Source organism: Strix aluco, chromosome W, assembly GCF_031877795.1.
Source record: "Strix aluco isolate bStrAlu1 chromosome W, bStrAlu1.hap1, whole genome shotgun sequence".
Taxonomy (NCBI): Eukaryota; Metazoa; Chordata; class Aves; order Strigiformes; family Strigidae; genus Strix; species Strix aluco.
The window spans coordinates 13524966-13536689 of record NC_133970.1 but is presented as its reverse complement, the minus strand read 5'-3'; the positions used below and the strand labels follow the sequence as shown (position 1 = coordinate 13536689).

At 47.7% G+C, this 11724-nt stretch overlaps 1 pseudogene; it reads left to right on the top strand.

Annotated features, from left to right (window-relative positions):
• The first annotated feature begins 1917 nt into the window (after positions 1–1917).
• On the top strand, positions 1918–10976 carry LOC141917594 (uncharacterized; annotated as a pseudogene).
• The last annotated feature ends 748 nt before the right edge of the window (positions 10977–11724 follow it).

Genomic DNA, 11724 nt, shown 5'->3' with positions numbered 1-11724 from the left:
TTTGTATTTTCTAAGGGTGCATCTAATGTGATGGGTTCTGTATCTGATAGGGCTACATAAGTAGCCAGTAATGATTTTTCCTAAGGCAAATACCATGACTGGGAATGTTGCCACCTCTTTGTTCCAAATCATATGGGAGTTAATTGAGCTTTATTGGGAACTTGTTGCCACAATCCCAATTGATATCCTCTTTTTGTGAGTTCTATGTGTAGCACTAAAGGGGTATTATTGGGCCCATAGCCTGATATTCTAAAATGTTGTGTATTAATAAATGAAATGCTTCTTCATTAATAACTGTCCATTCCTAGGCAGCACACTTCTTTAACAGATTGTATAAGGGTGGAGCAATTATACTAAACCCTGGAATATGGGCTCGCCAGAATACTAGTTCCCCAGGGACTGTTGTTATTATCCTTCCTATTAGAGGGTGAATCTAACTTGGATATTTGCTGCAAGGTAATCCCCTTATTTTCCAGATGCAATCATGTATTATTTGGACCTTATCAGGGGAATTCCCTCCAAATAAAATGTCATCTATATATTGATATGCTATCACCCCTGGTTCCTGTGGGACTTGTTCTAATTCTTTAGCTATAGCCTGATGTGACAACACAGGGCTATGTTTGAATCCTAGGGGTAATTGGGTAAAAGTGTACTGTATTCTGCCCCAGGTATACAAAGTAGCATCTTAATCCTCCGGCTGTAACAGGACCATGAAAAACATCTTCTATATCTAAGGCAGCCATCCAAGGATAGACTGCTTGTTCAATAGCAAACATATGATTTGTAATAGAAGGGACAGCAGCATGTAAGGGTCTAGCTGGAACAGGTAGCTGTGTCCAAAGAAGTCGGGGACTCTGAGGGAACCCCCTGCTGTTGTAGTTCATCGCTGGGAGGACTACAACACACTTGAGGGACCCACGTTGGAGCAGCTCAGGAAGAGCTGCAGCCCATGGGAAGGACTCACATTGGAAAAAGTTCATGGAGGACTGTCTCCTGTGAGAGGGACCCCATGCTGGAGTAGGGGAAGAGTGTGACGAGTCCTTCCCCTGAAGAGGAAGGAGCGGCAGAGACAACAGGTGATGAACTGACCACAACCCCCATCCCCTGCCCCCCTGCGCCGTTCGGGGGGAGGAAGTAAAGAAATCGGGAGGGGTGCGGGGAAGGTGTTTTTAATGTGTGGTTATACTTCTCACTGTCCTACTCTGTTTGATTGTTAAGTGGTGTTGTTGGTAGTGGCATTTAAATTAAACTGATGTTTCTTTTTCTTCACCCAACAAGTCTGTCTTTTGCCCATGACCATAATGGGTGAGTGATCCCCTCCCTGTTCTTATCTCGATTCCTGAGCCTTTTGTTTTATTTTCTCCTTCCCATTCCTGGGGGGAAAGGAGTGACCGAGTGCCTGGGTGGTGCTCAGTTGCCCTCTGGGCTCAAACCAAGACAAATAGAAAAAGCAATTTACTCAGCTGGTATTTTATCCATAGAAATTATGGAGTTCTGGGTCTGACAGTTTGGCACCCAAATGCTTAATGGAGTCTTAATACTCTGGGATTTTAAAATACACATACTCAATTGTACTGAGTTTACGTGGCAAGGTTTTGGTAGTGGAGGGGAGGCTGTAGGGGTGGATTCTGTGAGATGTCAGAAGATTCACCTATGTCTGATAGAGCCAGTTCCAGCCGGCTCCAAGACGGACCCATCACTGGCCAAAGCTGAGCCAATCAGCAACGGTGGTAGCACCTCCGTGATAACATATTTAAGAAAGGGGAAAAAGCTGCTGTGCAAAAGCAGCCAGAAGTGAGGAGTGAGTATATGAAGTGTGAGTATATGTGAAACAACTCTGCAGACACCAGGGTCAGTGAAGAAGGAAGGGGAGGAGGTGCTCCAGGCACGGGAGCAGATATTCCCCTGAAGCCCATGGTGAAGACCATGGTGAGGCAGACCGTCCTCCTGCAGTCCATGGAGGTCCACGGTGGAGCAGATACCCACCTGCAGTCCATGGAGGACCCCACACTGGAGGTGGTGGATAGGCCCATAGGAGGCTGTGACCCCGTGGAGACCCCCTGCTGGAGCAGGCTCCTGGCAGGACCTGTGACCCTGTGGAGAGAGGAGCCCACACTGGAGCAGGTCTTCTGGAAGGACTTGTGACTCCGTGGGGGACCCACGCTGGGACAGTCTGTTCCTGAAAGGCTGCACCCCATGGAAAGGATCCATGCTGGAGCAGTTAGTGAAAAACTGAAGCCCGTGGGAAGGACTCATGTTAGAGAAGTTCATGAAGGACTGTCTCCCATGGGAGGGACCCCACGCTGGAGCAGGGGGAGACTGTGAGGAGGAAGGAGCGGCAGAGACGTGTGATGAACTGACTGCAACCCCCATACCCTGTCTCCCTGTGCCTCTTAGGGGGAGGAGGTAGAGAAATCAGGAGTGAAATTGAGCCCCCGAAGAAAGGAAGGGTGGGGGAAAAGGCGTTTTAAGATTTGTTTTTATTTCTCATTATCTTGCTCTGACCTTTGATTTGCAATAAATTAATTTCCCCAAGTCGAGTCTGTTTTTCCCATGACTGTAATTGGCAAGTGATTTCCCTGTCCTTATCTTGACCCATGAGCCTTTCGTCGTATTTTTCTCTGCCCTGTCCAGCTGAGGAGAGGGAGTGATAGAGTGTCTTAGTGGGCACCTGACGTCCAGCCAAGTTCAACCTATCACACCAATATAGTTAAGGGTCCTACTGCCAGTATGGTCTCTGTACTTTTCCATTTGGCAGAGCCAATTTTATCCTGGCTACGGGAAGCTTTTGTCTTTTGCTTCCGCGCGCGGACCTTTGCTTCGCTTTGCTTATATTAAAACTGCTGTTGTTTTACCCACAAGGGTTGTTTTTTTTTCCTATCTTATTTTCTTTCCCCTCTTTGCCCTGTTGAGAAAAAAAGGGGAAGGGGGGGGAAGTGATAGAGCGACTTGGTGGGTACCTGGCATTTAGCCAAGGTCAAACCACCAAAACCACCACAGTCTTTTTTGGCGCCCAACGTGGGGCGGGACAACGGCAGTTTTATATTAATTGTGCTATAGCTATAGCAGTTAGTAAGCGACAAGCTCTTGTGCTGGTCACGGGTTTGTTGATTGCGCTGCTTATCTTTATTTTGCTAAGCTCGGGAACATGCTGGAAGAAATTGGGAACATCATGAGTGGTTTTATTCTGCAAGCTCCCGAAGTACTTATTAATCCTTATGTTAGCTCTTTGATACTGTTCATTAATGCTGTTCGCCTATTGTGGGCTGTGTGGAGCTCGTTAGGTTTTTGGTGTAAGAGAAGGCAAATTTTGGGTGAGAGAATACCAAAATGTGCCCTGAGGCGGCCTGTCCCTGGGTGGCAGGGGGAGTGGAAGGATTTGGGCAGATTCCTAGGACGGTTATCACCTCCTGTAGCCTGGGATCTTACCCCTGAACAGGCAAGCAACCCTGCAAAATTGACACAACACCTGATAGAAGGGTGCCTTGTCTATCCCGATGAAAATCAGCAACTCCTAGCGCTGTACTGGGGCCTGGCCTGTGCTTATCGAGCTGCAGTTCAGTGCTCTCAAAGGACTGTGGTGGAAACGGGAACTCAAACAAAAACAACAACAGCAGAGATTGCCCCAGTAGTAAAAAAGAAACAGTGGACAAGGAGAACAACAGGCCCATACCCTCGATTAATAAGGGAGGAGAAAGAAGAGGAAGAAGCGGGTCCTTCAGCAAAGGGGTCAGAAGAGGGAATAACAGAACTCAAACAGGAGGCAGAAACTACCCGGTCCCTGACGTCATCAGAACTGCGAGATCTGCGGAAAGACTATAGCCACCAGCCAGGTGAGCGGATTGCTGCCTGGCTGCTTCGATGCTGGGATAATGGGGCTGATGCTCAGCAGCTGGAAGGTAAGGAAGCCCAACAGCTGGGTTCCCTTGCTAGAGATCGAGGAATTGAAAGGGGAATTGGAAAAGAAACAGGAATTTGCAGTCTGTGGAGATGGCTCCTTTCAAGTGTTAAAGCAAGATATCCTTTCAAGGAAGATCTTACGGACAACTCCCCAGGGAAGTGGGCTGCTGCAGATGAAGGTGTCCAGTACCTGAGAGAATTAGCAGTGCTGGAAGTCATCTATGGTGATCCAGATAATGATGAAGCCCCTAAAAATCCAGAGGATGTCCTGTGCACACGGGCCATGTGGAGGAAGGTGATTAAAGGTGCACCATCCTCGTATTCTGCCGGCTTGGCTGCGATGTACTATCCAGAAATGGATATGGGAGAAGGACTAAGACATACACCAACTGTGGAGGCAGTCTCTTCCTGGCTTCAGAACTTTGAAGAGAGTCTTGGTACCTCCTCATCTCTACAGGCAAGTGCCTTAGATGTCAGGAGCACCCCAAGAAATCAGTTCTCTTCCACCCCAGTCAGAGGGAAAGGGAACCCCAGGTGCATGACACGTGGTGAACTTTGGTTCTTCCTGCGTGACCAGGGGGAGGACATGAGGAAGTGGGATGGTCAACCCACCTTCAAATTGGAAGCTCGTGTACATGAATTGCGAGGAAAGACCCCTGCCAAGAAGAAGACATCCAAGAAGGTTGTTAATGTAGCTGGCGTGAAACCGCAAGAAAGTAATCAGCGATCTCCCAGATACAGGAAGACTGAGATCACCTCCCTTGGCCCTGATGAAGGAGTTTCCGGCCTGGCACGGCAAGGGTCAGACAGTGAATACTCTGACCAAGAACAGGAATAGAGGGCCCCTGCCTCCAGCCAGGAGGAGGAAAGGGATGATCGGGTGTATTGGACAGTGTGGATTCGATGGCCTGGCACATCAAATCCACAGAAGTACCAGGCTTTAATCGACACCGGGGCACAGTGTACATTAATGCCATCAAGTTATAGAGGGACAGAACCTATCTGGATCTCAGGAGTGACAGGGGGATGTCAAGAACTGTCAGTACTGGAGGCCGAGGTTAGCTTGACCAGGGACAAGTGGGAAAAACATCCCATTGTAACTGGCCCAGAAGCCCCTTGTATCTTGGGCATTGACTACCTCAAGAGGGGGTATTTCAAAGACCCAAAAGGATACCGATGGGCTTTTGGTGTGGCCAGTGTGAACACAGAGAAGGTCAAACAGTTGTCTAATCTGCCTGGCCTCTCGGAAGATCCTTTTGTTGTAGGACTGTTGCGAGTTGAAGAACAACAGGTGCCAATTGCTACGAGGACCGTGCACTGACAGCAGTATTGCACAAACTGAGACTCTCTGGCTCCCATCCAAGAACTGATCCGTCAACTGGAGACCCAAGGTGTCATCAGTAAGACACATTCGCCTTTTAATAGCCCAATATGGCCAGTGCAAAAGTCTGACAGAGGGTGGAGGTTGATAGTAGACTATCGTGGCCTGAACGAAGTGACGCCACCACTGAGTGCTGCTGTGCCAGATATGTTAGAGCTCCAGTATGAACTGGAGTCAAAGGCAGCCAAGTGGTACGCCACAATCGACATTGCCAATGCATTCTTTTCAATTCCTTTGACAGAAGAGTGCAGGCCACAGTTTGCTTTCACGTGGAGGGGTGTCCAATATACCTGGAATCGACTACCCCAGGGGTGGAAGCACAGCCCCACTATTTGTCATGGACTAATTCAAACTGCACTGGAAAAGGGTGATGCCCCTGAACATCTACAGTACATCGATGACATCATTGTGTGGGGCAACGAGGCAGAAGAAGTGTTCAAGAAAGGACAAAGAGTAATTGAGATTCTTCTGAGAGCTGGGTTTGCCATAAAGAAAAGCAAGGTCAAGGGACCAGCACAGGAGATTCAGTTCTTGGGAATAAAATGGCAAGATGGACGCCGCCATGTGCCTATGGAGGTTGTCAACAAGATAGCAGCCATGTCTCCACCGACCAACAAGAAGGAAACGCAAGCTTTCTTAGGACTTGTGGGATTTTGGAGGATGCACATTCCAGGTTACAGTCACCTGGTGAGCCCTCTCTATCAAGTAACCCAAAAGAAGAACCATTTTGAGTGGGGTCTTGAGCAACAACAAGCCTTTGAGCACATCAAACAGGAGATAGCTCGGGCGGTAGCTCTTGGGCCTATTCGGACAGGACCAGCTGTGCAAAATGTACTTTACACATCAACTGGGGAGCATGGCCTCACATGGAGCCTCTGGCAGAAGATGCCAGGTGAAACTCGGGGTCGACCATTAGGATTTTGGAGCCGGGGATATCGAGGATCAGAAGCCCACTACACTCCGACTGAAAAGGAGATACTGGCAGCATATGAGGGGATTCGAGCCGCTTCCGAAGTCGTTGGTACAGAAGCACAGCTCCTCTTGGCACCACGATTGCCTGTATTACATTGGATGTTCAAAGGAAACATCCCTTCTACACCCCATGCAACCAGTGCTACCTGGAGTAAATGGGTAGCATTAATCGCACAACGAGCTCGACTGGGAAAACCCAACCGTCCAGGGATCCTGGAAGAGATCATGGACTGGCCAGAAGGTAGAGATTTTGGAGCACTGCCTGAGGAGGTGGCTCGTGCCCAAGAAGCACCACCATATAACGAGTTACCAGAAGATGAAAGGCGGTATGCTCTGTTTACTGATGGATCCTGTCGTGTGGTAGGAAACCATCGGAAGTGGAAAGCTGCTGTGTGGAGTCCCACAAGACAAGTCATTGAGGCCACTGAAGGAGAGGGCGAGTCAAGTCAGTTTGCAGAAGTAAAAGCGATCCAACTAGCCCTAAAGATTGCTGAACGAGAAAAGTGGCCAGTACTGTATCTCTACACTGACTCCTGGATGGTGGCTAATGCCCTGTGGGGGTGGCTACAGGAGTGGAAGAAGACCAATTGGCAGCGCAGAGGTAAACCCATCTGGGCTGCTGCACTGTGGCAGGACATCGCTGCCCGAGTGGAAAACGTGGCTCTAAAGGTACGTCATGTAGATGCCCACGTGCCCAAAAGCCGTGCCACCGAAGAACATCAAAACAATGAGCAAGTAGACAAGGCTGCCAAAATTGAAGTAGCTCGGCTGGACCTGGACTGGGAGCGCAAGGGTGAGCTATTTGTAGCTCGATGGGCCCATGAAACATCCGGGCATCTCGGGAGAGATGCAACATACAGATGGGCTCGTGATCGAGGGGTGGACCTGACCATGGAGGCCATCTCACAGGTCACTCGTGAATGTGAAACATGTGCTGCAATCAAGCGAGCCACACGGGTAAAGTGTCCCTGGAACAGAGGGCGATGGCTGAGTTTTCGATATGGTGAGGCCTGGCAAATTGACTATAGCGGACCATTCCACGAACACGCCAAGGCAAACGCTACATACTCACCATGGTGGAAGCAACTACTGGTTGGCTTGAAACGTACCCTGTAAATCATGCCACTGCCCGAAATACCATCTTAGGTCTTGAAAGGCAAATTTTATGGTGACATGGTACTCCTGAAAGAATCGAATCAGACAATGGGACCCATTTTTGAAATAATCTCATAAACTCCTGGGCAAAGAAACATGGCATTGAGTGGGTGTATCACATCCCTTATTACCCACAAGCGTCTGGAAAGATTGAAAGATACAATGGCCTGTTGAAGACTATGTTGAGAGCATTGGACAATGGGGGATGGAAGCACTGGGATATAAATTTAGCAGAAGCCACTTGGCTAATTAACACCAGAGGATCTGTTAACCGTCCTGGTCCTGCCCAAACAAAACCCCTTCATACTGTGGGAGGAGATAAGGTCCCTGTAGTACACACAGGGAAATGGCTGGGGAAGGCAGTGTGGATTGCTCCTCCCTTGGGAAAAGGCAAGCCCACTCGTGGGATTGTTTTTGCTCAGGGACCTGGATGTACTTGGTGGGTAATGCGGGAGGATGGGGCTACTCAGTGTGTGCCTCAAGGGCATTTAACCTTGGGGGGGAAATAATCTGTGGGCTGAGTTGTATGTTGCAGGAAGTGATGGAGGAAGTAGGAACGACGAAGAGTGAACCAGATACGTGCGATGATGACCCAAACCTAGCCGGTGCTGGAGTCCAACAGTCAAACATACTGCTCCTGTCCTGAACATCCATCTTGACAGATGGGAGCCAAGTCACTGAACATCTGGAGGAGTGAAGAAAGCTTACGGAATGGATAAATGAGTGTTATGTGGGACCTGGGCATGACGTAAATGGTATGGAATAAGGGGTGGAGACTGTACCGGGTCTGGCTGAGCCAGAATTAGTTTTCCCCTGTAGCAGCCCTCATGGTGCTGTGTTTTATGTTGGGAGCTGGCAGGGTGTTGATAGCACACTGGTGGTGTGGCTACTGCTGAGTAGTGCTTACACAGCACCAAGGCTCTTTCTGACATTTCCCCCCCACAGTGGGACGGGGTGGGCAAGATCTTGGGAGGGGACACAACCGGGACAGCTGACCCGAACTGACCAAAGGGATATTCCAGACCATATGACGTCTGCTCAGTATAAAGCTGGGAGAAAGGAGGAAGGGGGTGGGGTCACCCTTGGTCCTCCGAGGCAACCACTACGCGTATTGGAGCCCTGCTTCCTGAGAAGGCCCGACATCGCCTGTTCATGGGAAGTAGAGAATAAATCTGTTTTCTTTTTTTTTGCTTCCACACGCGGACCTTTGCTTCGCTTTGCTTATATTAAAACTGCTGTTGTTTTACCCACAAGGGTTGGGTTTTTTTCCTATCTTATTTTCTTTCCCCTCTTTGCCCTGTTGAGAAAAAAAGGGGAAGGGGGGGAAGTGATAGAGCGACTTGGTGGGTACCTGGCATTTAGCCAAGGTCAAACCACCACAGATGTGCTGTTTGGAAATTGTGTGCATGCCAATAGTACAAATAAAACCCATATAGTGCAGGTGTTTCAGTGGGCCTGCCACCTGGAACCCCACTGAAGTGATTAGCGGTGCTCGAGAACCTATTTATAATTTGAATCGCATTATTCAATTACAAGCTGTTTTACAAATTATCACCAATGAGACCGCTCGTGCCCTGGATCTATTGGCAGACCAGGCCACGCAAATGTGAACTGCAATATTCCAACATCGTATGGTTCTCGATTACCTGTTAGCTGAAGAAGGGGGTTTTTGTGGTAAATTAAATGATTCAAACTGTTGTTTAAAAATTGATGACAATGATCAGGTGGTCAAACAAATAACTTCTGGGTATCCTGTTAAACTTTAGATAAATGTAACTAGGACAGAAAGACCCCAAACTATCCAATTTGATGCCTGTCAGATGTTGAACTGTGGAGGTGTTGAAACCCAAAGACAACTAAGTAGTGAAAGTAAATATCTATGCCGAGACACAAATTTATAGGGGACCACCATGCCCTGGGTGGGATCATGTATGGTGGACTACCACCTACCAGGGATGGACTTATACACCTCCCCAGTCCAACACAGCAAAGGCATTAAAGGATCAAATAAGCATATCTAAAGGGGTCCCCAGTTCCACCTGCTCATCTTTACAATGTAATCCCATAGTAATAACCATCAAAAAGGCTGATAACCTTGTAGATCGCACTTATGGCCTTGGAGCAGATGTAGCAGGGAAGGACCCTGTAGCGAGATTTAGAATAGTAGTATGGGCATTACCACCTAGGATCATTAAGGAAAAGAGGCAGCCCACTCAATCCCCTGATATGGAGATACAAATGCCTGGGTAGAATGGATCAAATATATGATACAGAGTTTAAGACCCACGGCACAAGTTGTTCCCTTCCCCTTGGGTTGGACTCAGGATCCACGAGGCATGCGGTGCATGATTGCCCTCTACCAGGAGAAGGCTGCTTGGGGTAATGAAACTTGCAAGTCTTTAGCATTGCTATTTCCTGCCATACAGAACAAGGATGTCAAGATAGCACCTACTTTCTCCACCGTCTCTGGTAACCATACAGCTTGTCTCTCACGACGGAGTGGGAAGGCTACTAGATTTGTGGGAGAATTCAACTTGTGCACAAAAACCTTGAATGTGACTAACGATGGTGCGGGAAACTACTCAGCATTAAGTATCCCCAGAGCAGACCTGTGGTGGTATTGTGGAGGAGAGACCCTGCGACCCATTCTACCAGCAGATTGGAGGGGAACGTGTGCAATTGTTCAATTGGCCATCCCATTTTCCCTGGCATTTGAAAGAAAACCAGAGCCATCAGGTAGATGAGCAAGGAGCAACCTAGGAGTATCATTTGATGATCGAATATACATTGACTCTATTGGAGTTCCTCGGGGGGTCCCAGATGAGCATAAGGCAAGGAATCAAATATCAGCAGGGGTTGAGTCCTTCTTATTTTGGTGGGTAACTATAAATAAGAATGTAGACTGGATAAATTATATTTATTATAATCAACAGAGGTTTATAAATTACACCAGAGATGCATTAAAGGGGATTGCCGAGCAACTAGATGCCACAAGTAGAATGGCTTGGGAAAATAGAATAGCTCTAGATATGATATTAGCTGAGAAAGGAGGTGTATGTATAATGCTGGGGAACAAATGCTGTACCTTTATCCCAAATAACACAGCCCCTGATGGGACTATCACCAAAGCATTACAGAGACTTACTACCTTGACAGACGAACTAGCAGAGAATTCAGGAATAGACAGTTCACTAACTGGGTGGTTGGATTCCTGGTTTGGGAAATGCAAGGGAATGGCTGTATCTATCCTCACTTCTTTGATTGTAGTAGCAGGTGTCTTAACAGCAGTAGGATGCTGCATAATCCCTTGCGTCTGAGGATTGGTCCAGCGTCTCATTGAAACCGCCTTGTCAAAACAGATGCCTCTGGAACCACCCCCCTATCTTGACAAGATGCTGTTACTAGAGGAAGAGGGAGATGAAGATGCAAGAGATGACTTGTCATCAGAGAAAAGATGTGAAATCATGTTGTCAACACTCAAAAAATGTTCATAGAACAATACTCTGAGAATATGCGAAAAGCAACAAGAGTATAAATAAAAACAGGGGGGCAATTGTAAGGGAAAGAATGTTGTTTTCGCATAATAAGCCTGAAGGGAAGGGCAGGAGCAATTCACCAAAGCAATCAATGAGACCAATTTACAACCATTGAAATCCCTGGCCTAGGGCTAGAAGGCAAGTGGTCATTTTGTCGACTGTGATGACCCAGTACTAGGAATTGGCTTTAGATGGATGCAGATACCTAAAGACTTGAAGAACCTGAATTTCGGGTTTTTCCCTCTTAGTACGCTTGCGTGATGAGCTCATGCATATTAACTTCTCCGCCCTGGAGAAAGCCAAGGTTCATTTCCATGAACATGCGATGTATGAACACATACATGAAGGGGCGTATCGGTAGGCGGTTCGGGAAGTCTGTACACCCTGTAGTACTCAGCCAATGAGGAATCAGGGGAGGGAACTGGCGGTTGGGAGAAAGGGATATAAACCATTGCATGATGGCTGTTAGGTGCATCTTGCAAGAATGTAATAAAGAGTGCTTCACACCGCATCCTGTCTGAGCCGTTGATAATTGGCAACTGAGCGTGATTAAAACAGTGCCTGCCTGGGACTAAACATAAGGTGTGTGTGAGAAGCTGTCAATCTTTCAGCTACCTCATTTGCAGGTTGTGAGAGAAGGCATGTTCCTGTTTTCAGCATGGAGGCAAAGATCATGGCAAATTAAATTGTAGTGCAAGCTGCATCTTTGTTCTGTGTTTCTATTAGGACTTCCTTCTTATATCTGCATATACTGCACAAGTAACAGCTACAAGATCT